The sequence below is a fragment of the Puma concolor genome, chromosome B3 (assembly GCF_028749965.1).
Source record: "Puma concolor isolate L17-30 chromosome B3, mPumCon1.1.hap2, whole genome shotgun sequence".
In the NCBI taxonomy this organism is placed as follows: Eukaryota; Metazoa; Chordata; class Mammalia; order Carnivora; family Felidae; genus Puma; species Puma concolor.
The window spans coordinates 91,380,774-91,405,194 of NC_141672.1; the positions used below are offsets into that span (position 1 = coordinate 91,380,774).

A 24,421-nucleotide genomic window follows, 5' to 3' on the forward strand; every position below is an offset into this window, starting at 1 on the left:
ATCCCCCTTTACTCCAAATCACAGAGCAGTATGATTATCCCCTATATAGGACCACCTCATTTCTAGGCAAAAACTTTAATTCTGTGGAATAGCTTCCACAAGGCCACTACGAGTATTAGTGCTACATGTACCACCCACCACCCATCTTAAGACATAGGCTACTGTACAAATAGAGAGGACCTCAGAGAGTTTGCTATCTCCTGTTAGATAGAGTCTCACCCTCTTACCCACAGGAATATTTTCAAAGATTAATCATTTTTATCAAGAGCCCTCCCAAATTAAGCCTGTGGTTTTAGTATGGCTTCCTTTCTTCATGGCTGATTGCCACTATGTGGAAAAGTGATGTAGGAAACACTATAAATTTATTCCATAAGATCAAGGAGAACAAGGTCAAAGTCTTTAGCCAGCAGTGAGGTGGCCTTTGATGAGGAGATGTGATGACAGCATCAGGACTGGTCTCATTTGGGAAACAGGACAGATTCTAGTCTGTAAGCAAGTCAAGCTAGTTTTCCTTCCATACCTCACACTTCCATACCTCACAGCAGCACCTCCTTTGTTAACTCTTCGGCCTGTCTCATAACCAATTATGGATAAGTGATATAGGCCATTCTAAGATGCCAAGGGCAAGGTGTAGCAACATCAGAGAGCACTGCTGGAGATTTGTGATCCAATGCAATCAAGCTTTTGGTTAGTGGTATCTTTGTCAGAAACACCTTTATGTCTCAAGCAGCAAGTTGTGAGGAAGAAGATATTTTGAAACATTCTTTTTTTTTTTTTAAGTGTTTATGTATGTATCATAAGAGAGAGAGACAGACAGAGATGGAGGGGAGGGGTAGAGGGAGAGAGAGAATCCTGAGCACGCTCTGTGCTGTCAGCTCAGAGCCCAACATGAAGCTCAATCTCACGAACTGTGAGATCATGACCTGAGCTGAAATCAAAAGTCAGTTGCTTAACCAACTGAGCCAGATCATTTTTTCTGTGTCTATTAAGATGTTAATGTAGTTTTTGTCCTTAATCTTTTAATGCCATGTATTGCAATTTATCCATTTCTCAGATGTTAAATGAACCTTGCATTACTGGAATAAATCCCATTTGGTCATGGTGTATAATTCCTTTTGTACATTTCTATATTCAGTTTGCTAAGAATTTTGTGTTTATATTCATGAGGAGTATCAGTATGTAGTTTGCTTTTCTAGTGATTTTTAATTTTAGTTTTAGTGTCAGTGTAATATTGGACTACTAGAATCAAATGAGAGTATCTGCTGTGCTTCTGGTTTTTTCAAAAGTTTGATATTAATTTGTTTTTAAATGTTTGGTAAAATTCACCAGTGAAGTCATCTGGGTCTAGGCTTTTCTTTATGGAAAGTTTTTGTTTTATGTAATTCACTTCTTTCTATTCCAGTATAATTAACATACAGTGTTACATTAGTTTCGGGTATACAATATAATGATTCAAAGATTCTATACATTACTCAGTGCTCATCACCATAAGAGTACTCTTATTCCTTGACTTATTTCATCCATCTCCCCACTCACATTTCCTCTGGCAACAGCCAACTTGTTCTCTATATTTAACAGTCTGTTTTTTGTTTTTCTCTTTTTTGTTTCTTAAATTGCACATATGGTATTTGTCTTTCTGACTTATTTCACTTAACATTATATCCTCTAGTCCATCCATGTTGTTGCAAAGTGAAAGACTTCATCCTTTTTTGTGGCTAATATTCCATTGTGTGTGTGTGTGTCTTCTTTATCCATTTATCTATTGGTAGACACTTGGATTCCTTCCTTATCTTGGTTATTGTCAATAATGCTACGGTAAACATAGGGTTGCATATATCTTTTCCAATTAGGGTTTTGTTTTCGTTAGGTAAATACCCAATAGTGAAATTACTAGATTGTATGGTAATTCTATTTTTAATTTTTAAAGGAACCTCCATACTGTTTTCCATAGATGACTGTACCAGTATACTGTCCCACCAACAATCCACAAGGATTCCTTTTTTTCTACATCCTCAACAACACTTGTTATTTGCCTTTGATTTTAGCCACTCTGACAAGTGTGAGGTGATATCTCATTGTGGTTTTGATTTGCATTTACCTGATGATTAGTGATTGAGCATCTTTTCATGTGTCTGATGGCCATCTGTATGTCATCTTTGGAAGAATGTCTATCTAGATCCTCTGCCCATTTTTCAATTGGATCATTTGAAGGTGGAGTTTGGTGTTGATTTGCAGAAGTTCTTTATATACTTTGCATATTAACCCCTTGTCAAATAAATCCTTTAAAATACCTTCTCGCACTTACTAGGTTGTCTTTTTGTTTTGTTGATGGTTTCCTTCGCTGTGCAAAATCTTTTTAGTTTGGGGTGTTCCAAATAATATTATTTTGCTTACATTTCCCTTACTATAGGAGACACAGAAAGATGTTTCTAGAGCTGATGTCAAAGAGATTACTCCCTATGATTTCTTTTAGGAATATCATGGTTTCAGGTCTCATTAAAGACCTAGAGATCTTTTTTAGGTCTTTAATCCATTTTGAGTTTATTTTTGTGTATGCTGTAAGAAAGTGGTCCAGGTTTTTTCTTTTGCGTATAGCTGTTCTGAACACCATTTGTTGAAGAGACTTGTCTTTTTCCCATTGTGTATTCTTCCTTCCTATATCATAGATTAATTGACCATATAATCATGGGTTTATTTCTGGGTTCTCTGTTCTATTCCATTTGATCTAAGTGTCCATTTTTGTGCCAGTACCATATAGTTTGGGGTATTGTAGTTTTATAGTGTACTTTGAGATCTGGGATTAGGATACCTCCAGTTTGTACCCCCATGTTTATAGCAGCACTCTCAACCATAGCCAAATTATGGAAAGAGCCTAAATGTCCATCAACTGATGAATGGATAAAGAAAATTGTGGTTTATATACACAATGGAGTACTACGTGGCAATGAGAAAGAATGAAATATGGCCCTTTGTAGCAACGTGGATGGAACTGGAGAGTGTGATGCTAAGTGAAATAAGCCATACAGAGAAAGACAGATACCATATGTTTTCACTCTTAGGTGGATCCTGAGAAACTTAACAGAAACCCATGGGGGAGGGGAAGGAAAAAAAAAGAGGTTAGAGTGGGAGAGAGCCAAAGCATAGAGACTCTTAAAAACTGAGAACAAACTGAGGGTTGATGGGGGGTGGGAGGGAGGGGAGGGTGGGTGATGGGTATTGAGGAGGGCACCTTTTGGGATGAGCACTGGGTGTTGTATGGAAGCAAATTTGACAATAAACTTCATATATTGAAAAAAAAAAAAGGGTACCTCCAGTTTTGTTCTGCTTTCCCAAGATTGCTTTGGCTATTTATGGTCTTTTGTGGTTTGATACCATTATTTGTTCTAGTTCTGTGAAAAATGTTGGCATTTTGATAGGGACTGACTAACTCTGTAGATTGTTTTGGGCAGTATAGACATTTTAACAGTATTTGTTCTTCCAATCCATGAGCATGGAATGTCTTACTATTTTTTTGGATCCTCTTCAATTTTTTTCATCAGTGTTTTATAATTTTCAGAGTACAGGTCTTTTACCTCCTCGGTTAGGTTTATTCCTATGTATCTTATTTTTGGTGCAATTTTATTATTTTTTTAATTATTTATTTTGACGGGGAGAGAAGGGGCAGAGAGAAAGGGAAGGAGAGAGAATCTCAAGCAGGCTCCATACTGTCAGCCCGGAGCCTGAGTGGGCTCAAACTCACAAACTATGAGATCATGACTTGAGCAGAAATCAAAAGTTGGTCACTTAACTGACTGAGCCACCCAGGCACCACAATGCAATTTTAAATGGGATTGTTTTCTTAATTTCTCTTTTGATGTGTCATTATTGGTGTATAGAAATGCAACAGATTTCTGTACATTGATGTTGTATCCTGCAACTTTTACTGAATTTGTTTATCAGTTCTAGCAGTTTTGTGGTGGAATCTTTTAGTATCATGTAATCTGCAAATAGTGGAAGTTTCACTTTTGCCTTCCCAATTTCTATGCCTTTTCTTTCTGTTGTATTACTGCTGTGGCTAGGACTTGCAGTACTATGTTGAATAAAAGTGGGGAGAGGGACATCCTTGTCTTGTTCCTGACCGTAGAGGAAAAGCACTCAGTTTTTCCCACATTTAAGATGATGTTGGCTGTGGGTTTTTTTCATATATGGCCTTTATTCTGTTGAGGTACGTTGCCTCTAAACTTACTTTGTTGAAGGTTTTTATTATGAATGCATGTTGTACTTTGTCAAATGCTTTTTCTGAGACTACTGAAATGATCATATGGTTCTTATCTTTTTTCTTATTGATGTGATGTATTATGTCGATTGATTTGTAAATATTGAACCATTCTTGCAGCCCAGGATTAAATCCTGCTTGATTGTAGTGAATGATTTTTTAAATGTATTTTTGGATTCAGTTTGCTAATATTTTGTTGAGGATTTTTGCATCTATTTTCATCAAGGATACTGGCCTCTAGTTCTCTTTTTTGGTGGTATCTATCTGGTTTTGGTACCAGGATAATGCTGGCCTCATAGAATGACTTTGGCATTTTCCTTCTTTATCTATGTTTTGGACTAGTTGGAGAAGAATAGGTATTAACTCTTCTTTAAATATGTTTTTTTAAATTTTTTAACAGTTATTTATTTTTGAGAGAGAGAGTGAGAGCACTGCAGGGGCAGAAAGAGAGGGAGACACAGAATCTGAGGCTCCAGGCTCTGAGCTGTCAGCACAGAGCCCAGTGGGGGCTTGAATTCACAAACTGTAAGATCATGACCTGTGCTGAAGTCAGACGCTTAACCAACTGAGCCACCCAGGTGCCCCTGTTCTTCTTTAAATATTTGGTAGAATTTGCCTGTGCCATCTGGTTCTTTGGGAGGTTTTTGCTTACCAATTCAATTTCTTTGCTGGCTATCATTCTGTACAAGTTATATATTTCTTCCTGTTTCAATTTTGGTAGTTGATATGTATCTAGGAATTTTTCCATTTCTTCTGGGTTGTCCATTGGGTGGACATACAGTTTTTTATAATATTTTCTTATATTTGTTTATATTTTTGTGGTGTTATTATTTCTCCTCTCTCATATGTGATTTTATTTATTTGAATCCATGGGGTGCCGGGGTGGCTTAGTCTGTTAAACATCTGACTTTGACTCAGGTCATGATCTCATGATTCGTGAGTTCAAGCCCCATGTCAGGCTCCGTGCTGACACCTCAGAGCCTGGAGCCTGCTTCAGATTCTGCGACTCTCACCTGCACATGCTCTGACTCTCTCAATAAACAAACAAACAAACAAACATTAAGATGATACTTTATGTGTTTGAATCTTTTTTTTTTCTCCTGATAAAGTCTAACTACAGGTTTATCAATTTTATTGAATTTTTTTTAAGGAACCAGGCTCCTGGTTTCTATTGATTGGTTCTATTCTTTTTAAGTTTGTTTGTTTGTTTGTTTGTTTCACAGAGAGAGAGAGAGAGAGAGAGAGCGTGCACCTGAGCACACGAGCCAGGGAGGGGCAGAGAGAGAGAGAGGGATAGAGAAGATCCCAAGCAGGCTCTGTGCTGTCAGTGGAGAGCCCAGTGCGGGTCTTGAACTCACGAACTAGAAGATCGTGCCCAGAACCTAAATCCGGAGTCTGATGCTTAATTGACTGAGCCACCCAGGTATGCCTGGTTCTTTTTTTTAAAGATTCATTTCTGCTCTAATATTTATTATTTCCTTACTTCTGCTAGTTTAGGCTTCATCTGTTGTTCTTTTTCTAGCTCCTTCACATGTAAGGTTAGGTTGTTTGAGATTGTTCTTGCTTCTTGATGTAGACCTGTATGGCTATATACTTCCCCTTTAGCACTGCTTTTACTGCATCCCAAAGGTTTTGGACGATTGTGTTTTCATTTTTGTTTGTTTCCGTGTACTTTTTAATTTCTTTTGTTTTCTGGCAGACTCATTCATTGTCTAGTAGCATGATTTTTAATCTCCATGTATTTGTGGTCTTTCCAGATTTTTGTGGTTGACTTCTAGTTGCATAGTGCTGTGGTCAGAAAAAGATGCATGGTATGACTTCAGTATTCTTGAATTTGTTGAGGCCTGTTTTGTGGCTTAATATGTGATCTATTCAGGAGAATGTTCCATGTGCACTTGAAAAGAATGTGTATTCTGCTGTTTTAGGATGGAATGTTCTGATTATCTGTTAAATTTATCTGGCCCATTGTGTTATTCAAAGCCATTGTTTCCTTGTAGATTTTCTGTTTAGATGATCTGTCCATTGATGCGAGTGGGGTGTTAAAGTCCCCTAATATTATTGCATTATTATTGATTAGTTCCTTATGTTTGTTATTAACTGTTTCATGTATTTGGGTTCTCCTATGTTGTATAAATATTTACAATTATTAGATCTTCTTGTTGGATAGTCGCCATTATTATATAGTAGTCCTTTTTTTGTCTCTTGTTATAGTCTTTTTTTTTTTTAAAGTCTAGTTTGTCCTTGGGGCACCTGGGTGGCTCAGTGGTTGAGCGTCTGACTTCGACTCAGGTCATGATCTTATGGTCTGTGGGTTTGAGCCCTGCGTCGGGCTCTGTGCTGACAGCTCAAAGGCTGGAGCCTGCTTCCAATCCTGTGTCTCCCTCTCTCTCTGCCTCTCCTCCATTCTCCCTTTGTCTCACTCTGTCTCTCAAAAATCAATAAATGTAAAAAAATTTTTAAAGTCTAGTTGGTCCAATATAAGTATTGCTAGTCCAGCTTTCTTTTGACATCCATTTGCATGATAGATGATTCTCCATCTCCTCATTGTCAATCTGTAAGTATCTTTAGGCTTAAAGTGAGTATCTTATAGGCAGTATATAGATGGGTCTTATTTTTTTTTTTAATCCATTCTGTCACCCGATGTATTTTAATTGGAGCATTCAGTCCATTTACAAAGTAATCATTGATAGATATGTATTTATTGTCATTTTATTACTTGCTTGTGGTTGTTTGTAAAGATTTTCTCTGATCCTTTCTTGTCTTTCATGTTTTGCTGATTTTCTTCAGGAATATATTTGATCTCTTTCTATTCTTTGCATATGTATTAGTGGTTTTTGATGTATGGTTTCCAAGAGGTTTGTATATAACCTCTTTTGCATATAGCAGACTATATTAAATTGACAAGTCATTTATATTTGAACCCATTCTTTACTCCTCCCACACTTTAGGTTTATGTTATTATATCTCATATCTTTTTTTGTGTGTGAGTTCCTTGACTGATGTCTTACACAAATACTCATTTTTACTGCTTTTGTGTTTCACTTTTGGTCTTTCCTTTCCACTCCAAGAGTCCCCTTTGACATTTCTTGCAGAGCTCGTTCCTTTCGTTTTTGTCTGGGAAACTCTTTATATATCCTTCTATTCTGAATGATAGCCTTGCTTGATAGAGTATTCTTAGATGTAGATTTTTCCCTTTCAGCCCTTTGAATATATCATGCTACTCCCTTCTGGCTTGAAAAGTTTTGTTGAAAAAATTTACATCTAGCTTTATGGGTTTTCCCTTGTAACTTGCACTTCTTTTGTCTTACCGCTTTCAAAACTTTTTGTCACTATTTTTTCCTAATTTAATTATAATATGTCTTGGCATGGGGCTGCTTTTTTTTTATTTTGACAGGAGTTCTCTGTGCCTCCTAGATCTGGATATCTGTTTCCTTCCCCAGATTAGGGAAGATTTCAGCTATTGTGTCTTGAGTAAAATTTTCTGCCCCCTTTTCTCTCTTCTTCTAGGTCTCTTATAATACTAATGTTACTATATTTGATGGAGTCACCCATTTCTCTAGGTCTGTTCTTATTTTTCACAATTCTTTTTTCTCTCTTTTGTTCAGCTTGATTACCTTCCATTACTCTGTCTTCTGGGTCACTAATTCACTCCTCTACTTCTTCCATCCTGCTGTTCATTCCATCGAGGGTGTTTCTCATTTGTTATTGAGCTCTTTATCTCTGCTTTGTTGTTCCTTATTTCTGTGTTAAAGGTTTCATTCATGTCTTCCACTCTTAAGATGAGTGAGTATCCTTATGATCATTGCTTTAAATTCTCTGTCTCATTGAGATTTCTGGCTGTGGTCTTGTCCTGTTCTTTCATTTGGGATAAATTTCCCCATCTCCTCATTTTGTCTGCCTCTTTGTGTCTGTGTGTTAAGTCAGCTATGTCTTTTGCCTTTAAATTAGTGACTTTATGAACAAGAGGTCCTGGAGTCCACTGCAGTATAAAGTTCACCAGAACTTGGCACTACAGCAAAGTACCGTATGTGTGTTGTTTACACCCTGCTGTTGTGTCTGAGTTATTTTCCTTTTAGTTTAGTCATCTGCACTGACTCTCTATTGTGGGCTGTGCTTGCTCTCTGTGGTATTATTGGGACCCAGGCTGGCCAGCTGTAAGTGGGAATTCAGGCTGGGAACACATGGGTGGTGTTAACAAAATTTAGGCTGGCCCTTTAGTCCTACGCTGGATACTCCCAAGCATTGTGGTGGCTAAACACTAGGGCTTCTGGGGGTGTACAGCTGGGCATGGCATATGATGGCTGCAGTGCATACAGGGGTTGGATGTGGTGGCTACGCACAGTGAGGTGTCTGGGTACCAGTACATAGTGGCAGTTGTGCACCTGCTAGCTGGGCAGGGTGCTAACAAAGTTTTCCCTGAGCCCAGGGCCAAAGCTAGTAGGCTTGGAGTGGGTGATTCTGCAGAAGACATTGTGGGCATGGTGCACTGGTAGCAGGTTAGGTAGCAAGTGTCTGTGTAGCCCTGCCTCCCACAGGTGCCTCTGTGTTTATGCTGGGTGGCTAGAGAGGAAAATAGCACCTTCCATCTCCCTCATTTTTGGAGAACTCCCCCAACACACTAAGAACATTCATCAACCAGGATGAACAGATCTGTCTCCCATTTGACCCCAGTGTTGTGTAAACTGCCCTTTTTATGTTGCCTCTCTGTGAAGGCTGCTGTCTCTTTAAGGGGGGGAGGCGCTAACCCAGGTATCACCTTTTCTCCTGGCTCATCCATTGCTGAGTCAGCTGACTTTTAAAGTTCAGGACTCCAGGGGCGCCTGGGTGGCGCAGTCGTTAAGCCTCCGACTTTAGCCAGGTCACGATCTCGCGGTCCGTGAGTTCGAGCCCCGCGTCGGGCTCTGGGCTGATGGCTCAGAGCCTGGAGCCTGCTTCCCATTCTGTGTCTCCCTCTCTCTCTGCCCCTTCCCCGTTCATGCTCTGTCTCTCTCTGTCCCCAAAATAAATAAACGTTGAAAAAAAAATTTTTTTTTTTAAATAAAAAAATAAAGTTCAGGACTCCAAGTCCTACTGGTTTAAAAAACTCACAGAATACAGCCCCTCTGGTTTTTATTTATTTTTATTTTTACTTAAGTTTTTATTTATTCTGAGAGAGAGAGAAAGAGAAAGTGAGAGAATCCCAAACAGGCTCTGCACTGACAGCGGGGCTCAATTTCATGAAACCTGAGACCACCACCTGAGCCAAAATCAAGAGTAGGATGCTCAACTGACTGAGCCACCAAGTCACCCAGACTTTCTGGTTTTTAAAGCCAAATGTTATGGGTATTATTCTTCCCCATGTGAGAGCCTGTTTTGCCCTTCCTGTGTGCAGCTCCATCTCTCCTGTGGGCAGCCTCCTTTTGCCTTTCTGACCTTTCTAATCTTTTAGATGCTGTTTCTTCACTGTATTTAGCTATGGAGTTTGTTCTGCCAGTCTTCAGATCACTCTGGTTTATTAACTTGGATGTGGATGATGTCTAGTTGTAAACATGGGACAGGGAGAGCTCAGGATCCTCCTATTCTGCCAACTTCCCAAGCTATTTTGAGATTTTTGTAGGTAACATACAGATTGATCTTCCCTTTTTGTTTAAACCCACTTAGCCATGTGTCTTTTGATTGGAGAATTTAGTCCCTATATTTAAAGTAATTACTAATAAACTTATTACTGTTTTGTTAACCATTTTCTTTTTTTGTAATTCCTTCATTCTTCTTCCTTGCTATCATCTTCTTAGTGATCTGATGATTTGATGATTATCCGTAGTGGTATGCTTAGATCATTTTATCTTTTTTGTATCTTCTATAGATTTGCCATGTAGTTACCATAAAGCTTGTATTTTTAAAAATCAGTTTAAGGTGATAACTTAAATTAAAATGCATTATAAAGGTCTATATTATTATCCCCACCCCATGTTTTATGTTTCTCATGTACTATTTTTATCTTGTATATCCATTAACACATTATAGTTATTTTTACTACTTTTGTCTTTAGTTTTCATAGATTTATAAGTGATTGTCATACCCTCATCAATTAGATTACTTGAATTTATATGCACACACACATTTATACCAATGGAATTTATACTTTAATGTTTTCCTTTTACTAGTTAGACCATTTTTGTTTCAGCTTAAAGAATTTTCTTTATCATTTATTGGAAATCCTATCTATTAGTGACAAACTCCTTTAGATTTTGCTGGTCTGAAAAGCCAATTCTCCTTCAATTCTGAAGGACAACTTTGACAGGTAGATTGTTCTCATTGGAAGTTTTTTTGTTCTTTATTTCAGCACTTTGAATATATTGTGCTACTTCCTCCTGGATTGCGAAGTTTCTGCAAAAAATCTAATAATCATATAGGTTATGTATGTAATAGGTTGCTTTCTTTTGCTTTTAAGATTCTCAGCTTGTTTTTACCTTTTGACAATGAATATGTGCTTTTGTGTAGATTTCTTCAGATTTCTCTCTGGATCTGGGTGATTTTCCTCCTTAAGTTAGGGACATTTTTTAGCCATTATTTTTCATACAAGCTTTCTGCCACTTTTTCCTCTCTCTTCTCTTTTTATGTTGTCCTATAAGTCTCTTAAGGTATGTTCACTCTTTTTCATTACTCTTTGTTGTTCTGATGTATCAATTCCATTGGCTTGTATTCAAGTTCACTTATTCTTTTTTCTGCTTCATCTAGTCTGTTGTGACTCCCTCTATTGTATTTGTGTGATGACTTATTCTGATTTCAATTCTGTGATTTCTCTTTGTTACTGTCTTATATTTTCTGTCTCATGTTGAAATTCTCACTTTGTTCATGCATTGTTCTCCTGACCTCAGTAACATCATTATGACTGTAATATGTAATTTTTTATCAGGTAAATCATTTATCTCAATTTCACTAAGGACTTTTTAGAGATTTTATCATTTTCCTTTCTGTATTAGCTGGTTTGTTGCATTAGGTAAATGAGCCACCTTCCTACTCTTGAAGTAATGGCCTTCATAGGAGATGAAAGTTTTTGTTTATCCCTGTCCTAGGTTATTATTGCCTCCCAAAACTTTATTATTGTCCAAGCAGCTTTCTTAGGTCTTACACATACTCATAACTGGGAGGTATTAAGAATAATCAGTATCTCAGAGGACAGGGTATTAGTAAATACCTATAGTGTGTTAGCCATGGTGAATCTATGAGAGCCCTTTAAGAACTGCTTCTCCATTTAATATTGCCTTAGTTTCATGGGTGCAAACCCCCATTGGCTTTCAAAGCTCAATGTTTTGGGGGCCAATATTTCAGTTATAGATCTTAAATTTTGAGATATCAGATATGGCGTTCAAATGCCTAACGCCTCAGGAAAGAGCTGGAAGTTGAGTTTCCTTCCTATTGTAGGTTGTCACAAAAGAAATGGGGTGTATGGGATTGTGTCTCATCCTCTCCTACCTGTATTGATCTGATATGTAAGTCCCTCAGCCACTTTTTGGGAAACTTGCAGAGAATTATTCTGGATATAGCTATAGATTTAGTGTGTCCATGAGTGGGGGTGAGTTCCTTGTGCATTGCTATCTTGAACCAGAAATTAATTCTTATTTTTAAATCTTGCTTCTTAATGGTCATCTCCATATCAGTAAAATTTAGTCATCAGCCAATAACTGATCAGAAGATTATCTTAAATTAATTACCTGTATGTCTTCCAACATGTTACAGGGGATCTATGTGATAAGGCATGTCTTCAACTTTTAGTGTTTTATTTCCTCCTTTCACATAATCTCAAGGTCAGAGGTGAGAAACTTCTTTACCATACAGACCCTGAGGAATAAGCTCAGGCTTTCATAAAAGTTTCTTTGGCTTTTTAGTTTTTGAGACTGTGCTCTTAAATTCCTGGCTAAGCTCTTATTTTCTGCAACTCAAATCACAATCTTAGGCAGGTGCAATATTCCAGCAGATTATATTGTTTTGGTAATGCTCTAGGGTTAGAGACTTTTTTTCCCCTGAGATAAAATCAAATTGACACAATACACTTGAAATAGAGATTTCCCAAAGAGCTTTAAGTTGGAACAAAATATTGGTTGTGCTATGGGGATGTTGCATTTAAAGCATCTGCAAAAGAGGTCATTAACTTTGAGGCTGTTGGGTTTTATAGCTACTGCCCAACTGAGGTGGTTAGAGAGGGAAATGAGAATAACCGAAGTTAAAAATTTAAGAAGGTAAAATTAAAAAGAAATTCACAATTTTACTGAGATTCACAATTTCCTCTGGATAGATGATTTCAGTTCAATATCTTAATTAATTACCAGGGTTCAGAACTGGCTGATTTTAGTTGGTGTGCCAGTTATTTTCATAGTTTTTGTGGGAGAGTTCACCAAAGTTCTCATTCTACCATGCTAGAAGTCAATCTTCAAGTAGCTCTTTGTGCTCTCTTCTAGCACAAGTGACTTACTAGCATAGATGCCTGAAGCAAGTGGATTGGATGAGCTGAAGAAGAGTCCATGTGTCCACCAGGAGCTATAACAAGGAGGAGCCAATCCACGTGGCTGGATCCTTTGTTCCTTGAGAACTGGAAAATCAGGGAAATCTCAAAATTCTGTACCATAGTAGGTATTTCAACAACTGATTATCAGGGTTATTTTAGTTTGAGGAGTGAAAGAGAGCACCTCATTAGCTGATTCTATTGGAGTTCTGGGAGCTATCCCCTTTTTCTAACAATGATAGCAATTTTAACTGTGGTAAACAGTTATGGCTGTTTACCAGATTTGATTATGGCTTTCTGGTTAAAGTGATGGTCTTATCTCTAAGCTTTTCTTTTCTTGGAACTTTGGAATGCCACTCAGCCCACATACAGTAGTAGCCCAAATGAAAAGGGGGTGTTAAATCCACAAAGGATAACTTTTACCAGTGCGAGATAAGAGTCAGTGAATAAATTCCCATCTTCCATTCTCTGGAAGGGGTACTCGTGAAGCTATTTTTGGAGGTGGACGCTATAAAGAGCCTCTCAGACAGAATATATAAGTGCAGAGAGATGACCATGAACTCCTGAGTACTGCCCCCATGTGAAGACAGTAGGCAGAAGAGCCAGGGGAAGCCATGCTTGTGGCTGGACAAGGATGCAGATAGACAATAATGTACGGATGAGGGGTAGGGCAACAATAGTCTGGTGATGACCCATGTAGTACTTTACATAGTATTTCACTTTCTAAAAGTTTCTACCCATTAATAAGTAGACATTAAAGATTTCAGCTTTTAAGGAAAGATAATGGAACTTGGCAAAAAATGTAGTGGATTTGGGGAAGAATTCTGAGTTCACAGGGAGAATTATGTTCATTTTAGGGAGGTTTTCCAGATATGGTTAGATTCTGAGTAACAGGTGTTTAAAGTGGCCACCTGAAAGTCCAAGTTTTGCTGTGGCAAGTAACTGGACACAATGGACCTGTACCTTCCTAGTCTAAATAGGTTACAGATCTGCCCTTTTGCAAAATCCTGCATCATTTTGTGTGTAGAGATTAAGCCAATGATATTACACACTAAAGGAAGCTTGTTATTCTTGTATGCAAATGAATATTAAAGTAGCAGTTAGAAAATAAAAACGTAAGTAAATCAGACCTCATTATCAAAAAAACAAAACCGAACAGGATGCACTTTGACTTAAAAGGCCATTATAAGAGGCACTGAGCAATATTTAACCATGGTGAATTAACTTATGGCTAATAGGATACACCATGGTTGATTGGAATAAGCTTGCCTGGCACTTGAAGCCAGGCAGTTTTGTTCTTCAAAACTAGATAGGTCAGTAGTCCTACTGCTCCTAAAACTGAAGTTTCCCAGGGAAGTTGAGCTCTGGTTGGCCACATAGCGACTCTTTATTTATATTCTTTGATGCACAGTCGGTATTGGTTTCATTTCCTCCACATATGTGAGCCTCCAAAATTTAGACAGTATTTCCAAATGGTTGTATGTCATTATAGTATACTTACCAGTAGAGAGAAGAAAAACTTTGTTAAGATAACTTTAAACATTTTTCTCAAATAAAATAGATTTTATAATTTCTATACATCTATAGTGAAGCAGCAGGAAGGGAAATTAAGGAATAAATGCCTTTTCAATTGTGCCAAAAACCATAATATAATTAGAAATTAATCTAACCAAAGATGTGAAAAACCTGACCCCAGGCTGGATCTCATGAACTGTGAGATCATGATCTAAACTGTAATCAAGAGTCAGATGCTTAACCAACTGAGCTACTCAGTTTCCCCCACAGGATTTCTTTCATTCATTCATTCATTCATGCATGCATTCTTAAGAAAGTGCTTGCTTCTTTTTTTGTTGTTGGGAAAACTGGACAGTAACATTCAAAAGAATAAACCTGGACCACTTTCTTACACCATACACAAAAATAAATTCAAAATGGATGAAAGACCTAAATGTGAGGACTGAAACCCCTAAAATCCTAGAGAGTACACAGGCAGTAACCTCTTTGACATCAGATATAGCTACTTCTTACTGGATAGGTCTCCAGAAGCAAGGAAAACAAAAGCAAAAATCAACTGTTGGGACTTCATCAAAAGAAAAAGCTTCTGCAGAGCAAAGGAAACAATCAACAAAAGTAAATGGCAGTCTACACAATGGGAGAAGATATTTGCAAATGATATAACAGATAAAGGGTTATTATCCAAAATACATAAAGAACTTATAAAACTCAACACCCAAAAAAAACAATCCAGTTAAAAAACAGGCAGAAGACATGAATAAGACATTTCTCCAAAGAAGACATGCAGATGGCCAAAAGACACATGAAAATATGCTCAAAATAACTGATCATCAGGGACATACAAATCAAAACTCCAATGAGGTATCACCTCACACCTGGCAGGAAGGCTAAAATCAACAACACAAGGAACAACAGATGTTGGTGAGGATGCCAGGAAAGGGGAACATTCCTACATTGTTGGTGGGAATGCAAACTGGTGTACATACATTGTGCAAAACAGTATGCGGGTTCCTCAAAAAGTTAAAAATAGAACTACCCTACAATCTAGCAATTGCACTGCTAGGTACTTACCCAAAGGATACAAAAATACTGATTTAAAGTTCATAGCAGCATTGTCAACAATAGCCAAATTATGGAAAGAGCTCAAATTTCATCAGCTGATGAATGGACAAGGAAGAGGTGGTAAATATACAATAGAATATTTTTCAGCCATTAAGAAGAATGAAATCTTGCCATTTGCAACAACATGCATGGAAATAGAATGTATTATGCTAAGCAAAAAAAAAATAAAATAAAATCCCATGATTCCACTTATATGTGGAATTTAAGCAACAAAAATGATGAAGATTGGGGAAAAAAAAAGAGAGGCAACCCAGGAAACACACTCTTAACTATAGAGAACAATCTGAGGGTTATTGGAGAGGGAGTGGGTGGGAGGATGGTTAAATAGGTGATGGGGATTAAACAGGGTACTTGTGATGAACACTGGGTGTTATATGTAAGTGATGAGTTACCAAATTCTACACCCAAAACAAAAAAAGATGTAAGCTTTGCAAATATTTCCCATTCTGTGGGTTTTTCATTTTATTTATCATTTCTATGACTGTGCAGAAGCTTTTTAGCTTTATGTAGTCCTATTTATTTATATTTGATACTGTTGCTTGTACCTTAATCTAATCTAAGAAATCATGTCCAAGACCCAGGTCAAGGAGATTTTTTCATGTTTTCTTCTAAAAGTTTTGTGGTTTCAGGACTTACATTTAAGTCTTTAATTTTGAGTTAATTTTTGTGAGTGGTTTAAGATAGGGGTCTAATTTCATTATTTTATATATTCAACTTTTCCAGCATCATTTATTGAAGGGACTATTTTCTCTTCATTTAGTATTATTTGGCTCCCTTATTTTTTTTTTTTAACGTTTATTTATTTTTAGACAGAGAGAGACAGAGCATGAACGGGGGAGGGGCAGAGAGAGAGGGAGACACAGAATCAGAAGCAGGCTCCAGGGTCTGAGCCCAGAGCCCGACGCGGGTCTCGAACTCACAGACCGCGAGATCGTGATCTGAGTGAAAGTCGGACGCTTAACGGACTGAGCCACCCAGGCGCCCCTTGGCTCCCTTGTTAAATATTAGTTGAGCATATATATACATGGGTTTATGGGCTCTCAATTCTGTTGCTCTTAATTGGTCTCTTTTTATGCCACTAACATACTGTTTTGATTACTAAAGCTTTATAACTTGAAATCAGGAAGTGTATGGCATCCTGCTTTCTTTCTCAGGACTGCTTTGACTATTCCAGATCTTTTATGGTCTCATAAAGTTTAGTTTTTTTTTTTTCTACTTTAGTTAAAAAAATACATTGGAATCTTGATAGGGATTTCATTAAATCTATAGATGGCTTTGGATAGTATGGACATTTTAATATTTTCCAGTCCATGAACATGAGATACCTCTCCATTTATTTGTGTCATTCTCAGCTTTTTAAAATCAGCATCTTGTAGCAGAGCTCTTTCACCTCCTTGGTTAAATTTATTAGCATTTTGTTGTTATTTGATGCTATTGTAAGTGGGATTGATTTCTTTTTCAGATAATTTGTTAATGTATAGACATGTAACTGATTTTTGTATGTTATTTTTGTATACTGTAAATTTCATTTGTTGATAGGATCTAAAAATTTGGGGCTAATATCTTTAGGATTTTCTATACGTAAAATTAGTCCATCTGTAAATACAGACAATTTTACTTCTACATTCCAATTTTTATGTCTTTTTTTTCTGATTGCTTTGATTTGTTCTTCCAGTACTACGTTAAACAGGAGTAGAAGTAAACATTTATTCCTGATACAGGAAAAGCTTTCAACTTTTCACCACTGAGTATGATGTTAGCTGTGGGCTTGTCAGATATGGCATTTCCTACATTGAGGTATGTTCTTTCTATACTTAATTTATTAACAGTTTTTATGATGTTGAATTTTATAAAAGGCTGTTTTTCATCTCGAGGTGATCACAGGATTTTCTGTTAGTGTGCTGTATCACATTGGTTTATTTGCATCCTTGTCAGATAACTGTCACTTGAACATGGTGAATTATGCTTTTAATTTTTTGACTTCAGTTTGTTAGTTTTGATAATTTTTAAAATCTACCTTTATCAGGGCTATTGACCTGTCATATTTGTTTGCCTTGAACTACCCTTGTCTTTGGCATCAGCCTAATGGTATCCATTCCTTCAATCATAGTGTGTGTCTTTAAGGCAAAAATATATATATCTTGTACACATTGTATTGTTGAATAAAAAAAGCTCTCCTATACAAAGGAATTATTCACAGGTAAGGAGTTATTGCCATTTTGTAAATTTTTTTCTGGCTCTTTGTAGATTGTTTCTTGTCTCATTCTGCTTTTGTGTGTGTGTTTTGATGTCTTTTGTTAGTATGCTTTGACTTCTTTTTTTTTAAATTTTCTTTTTTTTTTTTTTTTTGAACGTTTATTTATTTTTGAGACAGAGAGAGACACAGCATGAACGGGGGAGGGGCAGAGAGAGAGGGAGACACAGAATCGGAAACAGGCTCCAGGCTCTGAGCCATCAGCCCAGAGCCCGACGCGGGGCTCGAACTCACGGACAGCGAGATCGTGACCTGGCTGAAGTCGGACGCTTAACCGACTGCGCCACCCAGGTGCCCCTGCTTTGACTTCTTTATCATGTTCTTCTGTGTGATTACTACAGGGTTTTTCCTTGTTACCATGAAGCTTACATAAAATCTAAATACCCTATTTTAACCAATAATAACCTAACTTTGACAGCATTCCAAAACTTTAAACTATTACTTCTCTTCCCCTCACACTTTCCATTATTGATATTATAGTTTGCATAATTTTATATTTCTTGTCCATAATATATTAACAAAATAACCATAACTAAATTAACTTTTAGTCTAGAGTAGTAAGTGAACTTCCTTCTGATTGTTTGCACTACCTTCTTATGCTTTCATGATGTTAATTAGCATCTTTTTCTTTCAACTCAGAGAACTGCCTTCATTTCTTGTAGGGCATGTCTGATCCTAAGGAATTCCCTCTGCTTTTGTTTGCTCAGGAAACCCATTATTGCTTGTTTCTGAAGGAAGGTTTTTACAGTTATAGAATTCTTGGTTGACAGGCTTTTTTCTCTCAGTAGTTTGAATATGTCAGTACCTTCTCTCTCCTAGTCTGGAAAGTTTCTATTGAGAAATCTTCCTGGGCCTTATGGATGTGGGTATTCATTTCTCTTTCCATTTTTGGCAAGAGTCCAGCTATTGTTTTAAATTCACTTTCTGTCCTTTTTATCTTCTATTTCTGGAATTCCTATGAGATGGATTTGTTTCCTTTGATTGTGTCTCAAAGTCTTGTTAGCTTTCATCCCCTTTTCCATTTTTTCTTTTTGTTCTTCTGACTGAATAATTTCAAATGTCCTATATTCTATCTCACTAATTCTAGCTTCTGTAAGGTTGAGTCTGATGTTGAAACTCTATCAAATTCTTCAGTTCAGCAATTGTATTTTTCAGCTCTAAGGTTTCTGGTGTTTTTTTATTTGTTGATCTTCTCATTTTGCTTATGTATTACTTTCCTAATTTCCTGTAGTTGTCTGTGTTTTTGTATAGTTCACTAAACGTAAGAGGATTATTTTTAATTCTTTGATAGTTTATAGTTATTGGGGTTTGTTTTCTTTGGTAGTGTAATGTTTACCTGATTATTTTGTGACCCATTATTCCTAATGTAGGTATATGAATATTTGAATAAGAAATCTTCTTTTCCATAGTTTACACATTCACTTTGGAAGAGGCAGTCCTTTATCCATCCTCTTGGCTTAGAGTTCTGGATGTGTCAGTTGGTAACATCCTTGGGCAAGATTAGCCTTGCTCTCAGGGTCTGAGAACACTTGAATTGGATTTCTGGCTTTTTTCACTGTCCAAATGAGATTCTAGACCAGGCTCCTTGATTGCCTGGTTCTCTGGTCAGGCTTCCTGGGTGGTGGAGACTAGGTACTATATTCAGCTGCATGTGGGGCTATAAATTTACTTTCCTGTGCTGGCATGGCATCAAGGTTTATACTTCTCATTGTTTGGGGACCTGACTCAGGAAAGTATGCATTCAATAATACCCTGTCCAGATGGAAAAAGCCATCAGCTGTGTTCTCTGTAGGTCAGTGCCACTGTAGGTTAGGCTATGTAGCTTCTTATATGCTGTGGTTAAGTAATCTGGTTGTACGAGGTGAAGGCACTGGATGTTCACTCTGGTCTTTCTTTTCCCACCGGAGGAACCATAGGTTCAGGGGAGAGCTCTTGGTGTGCTGGGTCTGGGGGAGGGGCAAGGCAGCTAGTATATAGCTGCTCCTCTTACTTTTCCAATGTGGTCATCTTCAGGACTGTGGTGTTTGTCCATTAATAGTTGTTCATTTGTGAATAAAACATATGTCCCCAGGTTTTAGAGACAAAAGAAATTTGAAAAAATTAACTAAGATCATGATGTAGTTATAGAAGAGCTAAACAAAGAAGGAATACATGTAAATTATTCAGAAGTATCCTGGGGTGCCTGGGTGGCACAGTGTGTTATGTGTCCAATTTTGGCTTACGTCGTGATTTCATGGTTCATGAGTTTGAGCTCCACGTAAAGCTCTCTGCTGTCAGTCCAGAGCCTGCTTTGGATCTCTTGTCTCCCTCTCTGAAAAATGAATAAACATTAAAAAAAAGAATTATTTAATTGCTGGGCTGGAAATATGGTTCCATTGATTTTTTTAATAAATAAGAAATTCTGTGAGCTATTCATTTAACATAAATATAAGTGGATGTTTATATACTGCCCACAAATTAAATCACTTCTGTCTTCTCAAAGGGCAACAACAGATTCCCATTTCTCAGTCATTCCCGCCTCTAAATGCAACTCCTGTTTGGACTATTTGGATTGCTGTAGCCACTGTGTGATTGATGACCCACAGACTGTAATCCTATTTGCAACAGGAAGAAAAATGTCTCGCCTGAGTTTAACAAGTACGGACATTGTAGGCTAACCTGAGGACCCCTGCCTATTCTTACACCACTGTGGCTTTACTGGGCCCAGCATCACGCTTGTAGGAGATTCCAATACAAGTTATCTGTGGCTTGGAAGTCATCTTTTTAAATATCAATCCCATACTTTTAATGTTCCAGATTATTTACACTATGTAAAGTGACAGTTAACTGGGAATTACAAGTGATCCAATCCTTACTGTGACTGCAATGCATTCAGGCAATATTTTTTCACATGAACATTTTGTTGCATCCGTTTTTGACCATTTCTGCCTGTCTTCATTCACTTGCTCTTATACTTTTTAGTCTAGTATGTAACCACCCTGAGGATTCTTTTGTTCCCTTAAAGCGATTTTCTCACCTTCCCTAGAGTTTTGTAGTGTCTTCCCAAGCTAGACGAGACAAGGATACCACAGGGAGAAAAATGCCTGAAAACTGTTCTATTATGGCAGTTCACTTAATCTTTCGTTTTCTATATTCAATGACTGCTGTATAGCTGCATCGGCTTTTCCAGTTCAGTCCTTTGTTCTTCAGTGGAGTCAGGCTCTATTTGTTTAGCAGACAAGGAAAACCATGAATAGGAATATACAGAACTTCAGATGTATATATTACAGAGACATCCAAAGAAATATTTTCATTAGAACTATCTTATTTCAAAAAGTCTAATATACTTCGCAATCTTCAATAAGAAATTACTGGCACTCCTCCATGATTACCTCTAGATCATTTACCTGGGTACATGTGGTTTTCATGCTGAAGGGCTAAACGTTCACCCTCTGATCACAAACAAGTGGCCCCGTATCAATATTAAATGTTTCACCATATCCAGCTATTTGCCTATGTATTCTGAATGTTTTTCTGCAGAAAATGATGTTTCTGTACTTTGATGAAGTTACAGAGAGAAGTTGAATGTACACAATGTCCTAGGCACCTCGGTGAAAACGTAAGTTTTCTAATGAAATATATGGTATAGAATCAATGTCCATGGTAGATTCCAAAGGCCCATGGGTCAGTAGATCACAGATTTACAGTAGCAATGATTAAATCTGATAATGTTTAAGGTTCCAGTTCAAAAGCTCCTGAATATACCTCAACAGCTACTTACAGAACAATTCCCTCTGAAAGTAATTCAGAAGCTAGCTGAGCAACTCCTACACATGTGTAGGAGAAGCAGAGACACATGCTTATCACAAACCCCATCTCTGGCATGACAACACATAATCTTGAGGTAATTCACAACTCTCAGCTTCACCCTGAGGAGTAAAGGGTTTGGATCCCACATCTGGTTCTCCAATTTTTAAAATTGTCATTTGAGACATGGGTTGCCCAAACATCAAGCTATGATGGCTCCTGTGACTGAAAAGACAGTCATGGTAAGCCTTCATGAGTCCTTCAAGAACAAACATCACCATCACCCAGCACAAAGGCAGCACACTGATATGTGCCTAGCCTTTCTACAAAGGAGTCCTATTTGTTTGTCTTAAAAGCTTCAGCCTCAGGAGCAGGCTTCTAGGTTCACACATATTTAGGGGCCAACAGCAATACTTTTCAGAGACCAGGGAGGTCAGCAGGCATCACCTTTGTGCTCTCCCTCTGTCTTGCTCCAGTATCTATTAAAAAAGAGCTTGTGTACATGTTGGCTGCCTCAGTTTTTGTGGCTTCCACCACTGGGACATACCTTGTTAGCCTAGATCTGGTGGCCAGTAGGTTTTACATTCACACGTCACAGGACTGTAAGAAACAAAAAAAAAAAACAGGCCTTAATTAGGCATACCCATGGGCACAGTGTAGTAGCAACAAACAGAGATTCCCAGTCTTTCCATGAAAGCAGCCTATTGCTTATCTCAAATTGGATGACTGTCTCTCAGGTTTCAGCCTTTAACACAACCTTAAGGGATGAATGCAGTGCTCTCCAGAGATGTTGGATGCTAGCAGGTGTCCATTCACACTCTTCCTCTGGATGGCTGCAGGAACCTCAGGAAAGGAGCTTGTGCACACACCTGGCACCCCAGCTTTTGGGGCTTCCATACAGAGGTCACATCTCTTGATAGGCATTAAGAAAAAAGAATATGTTTCAAATGAGAAGAATAAAGTCTACAAAAAGTAAACTTTAATGGAGATAAATGAACCTGACAAAGAATTGAAAATAATAGTACAAAGATGTTCACCAATGTCAAATGAGTTACTGCTTGTGTTCTCTTCTAGGACTTTTATGGTTTCAAGTCTCACATTTAGGTCTTCAATCAATTTTGAATTTATTTTTGTGAATACTATAAGAAAGTGGTCACAATTTAGGAACTTCTTTGTAGATATGTCTCCTGTGGCAAGGGAAATAAAAGCAACTGTTGTGATTACATAAAAATAAAAAGCCTCTGCACAGTGAAGTAAACAAAACTAAAAGGCAATCTATGGAATGGGAGGATATATTTGCAAATGACATATCTGATAGAAGACTAGTATCCAAACTATATAAAGAGCTTATTCAACTCAACACCCAAAACACAATCCAATTAAAAAATGAGCAGAAGACATGGACATTTCTTAAAGGAAGACATCTAGATGACCAACAGACACATGAAAAAATGTTCATTAGGGAAATAAATGCAAATCAAAAATCAATAACACAAGAAACAATAGGTGCACTGTTGGTTGGAAATGCAAACTAGTGTAGTCACTGTGGAAACCAATATGGAGGCTCATCAAAAAGTTGAAAATAGAACTACCCTACAATCCATCAATTGCACTACTAGGGATTCACCCAAAGGATACAAAAATACTGATTTAGAAAGGCACATGCACCCCAATGTTTATAGCAGCGTTATCAATAGCCAAATTATGGAAAGAGCCCAAATGTCCATTGACTGACCGACATACATATATATACACACACACACAAATGGAATATTGGTGATCAAAAAAATGAAATCTTGCCATTTGCAACACGTGGATGTAACTAGAGTGTATTCTACTAAGTGAAATAAGTCTGTCAGAGAAAGATGAATGTATGATTTCACTCATGTAGAATTTAAGAAGCAAAACAGAGGAACATGGGGTGGGGGAGAGAAGCAAACCAGAAAACAGACTCTTAACTAGAGAGAACAAACTGAGGGTTATTGGACAGGAGGTTAGTGGGGGGATGGATTAAATAAATGATGGGTATTAAGGGGGGCACATGTGATGTGCAAAGGCAGTTCTAAGAGAGAAATTCATAGCAATAAATGTAAATGATCTCAAACAACCAAACTTTTACGAACTATAAAAGAAGAAACTAAAAGTTAGTAAAAGGAGGTAAATAAAAATAAGGGTGGAAATAAATGAATGAGACTAAAAAGACAATTCAAAAACCCCACTCTTGGTTTCATTGGTATTTTTTATTTTTAATTTTTTAAATGTTTATTTATTTTTGAGAGAGAATAAAAGAGCACAAGCAGGGAAGAGGGGCAGAGAGAGAAGGAGAAAGAATCCTAAGCAGGATCCACTCTGTAAGTGCAGAGCCAGACATAGGGCTTGTTCTCACTTATGAACTGTGAGATCATGACCTGAGCTGGAATCAAGAGTCATATGCCTAACTGATTGAGCCACCCAGATACCCTAATTGTTATTTAAAAACAAAAAGATAAACAAAATGAACATTTAGTTATACTCACAGAGAGAAAACAGAAGACAAAACAAAGGCACACAAAAACAAAGGATCATGAGAGAATACTATGAACAATTATACACCAACAAATTGAACACCCTAGAGAAATTTATGAAATCCTAGGAACATACAACCTGCCAAGACAGAGTCAAAGAAATAAAAAGTCTGAACAGACTACTGTTAAAGAGACTGAATCAGTAGTCAAAAATCTTCCAACAAAGTCCAGGACCAGATGGCTTCACTGGTGAATTCTGGCTAACATTAAAAAATTTACTACCAATCCTTCTTAAGCCCCTCCAAAAAATAAGATGAGTTTGGAAGATTTCCTTCCTCTTTTATGTGACCAGCATCACCTTGATATCCTAACTAATCACACTACCAGAAAAACAAAACAAAACAAACCTCCAATCCAATATCCCTGATGAACATGGATACAAAAAAATCTCAACAAAATATTAGCAAACTGATTTCAGTAGCACATTAAAGGTATCATACACC

General features: G+C 37.4%; 1 long non-coding RNA gene across 1 annotated transcript; it reads right to left on the reverse strand.

Moving 5' to 3' along the window:
- Positions 1-19,828: 19,828 nt before the first annotated feature.
- LOC147580204 (uncharacterized) lies at positions 19,829-22,317 on the reverse strand. Its single transcript, XR_015251897.1, has 3 exons — positions 22,172-22,317; positions 21,962-22,014; positions 19,829-19,939 (listed from the first exon to the last, which is right to left on the reverse strand). It is a non-coding gene; the product is annotated as an uncharacterized LOC147580204 (long non-coding RNA).
- Between the last annotated feature and the right edge of the window lie 2,104 nt (positions 22,318-24,421).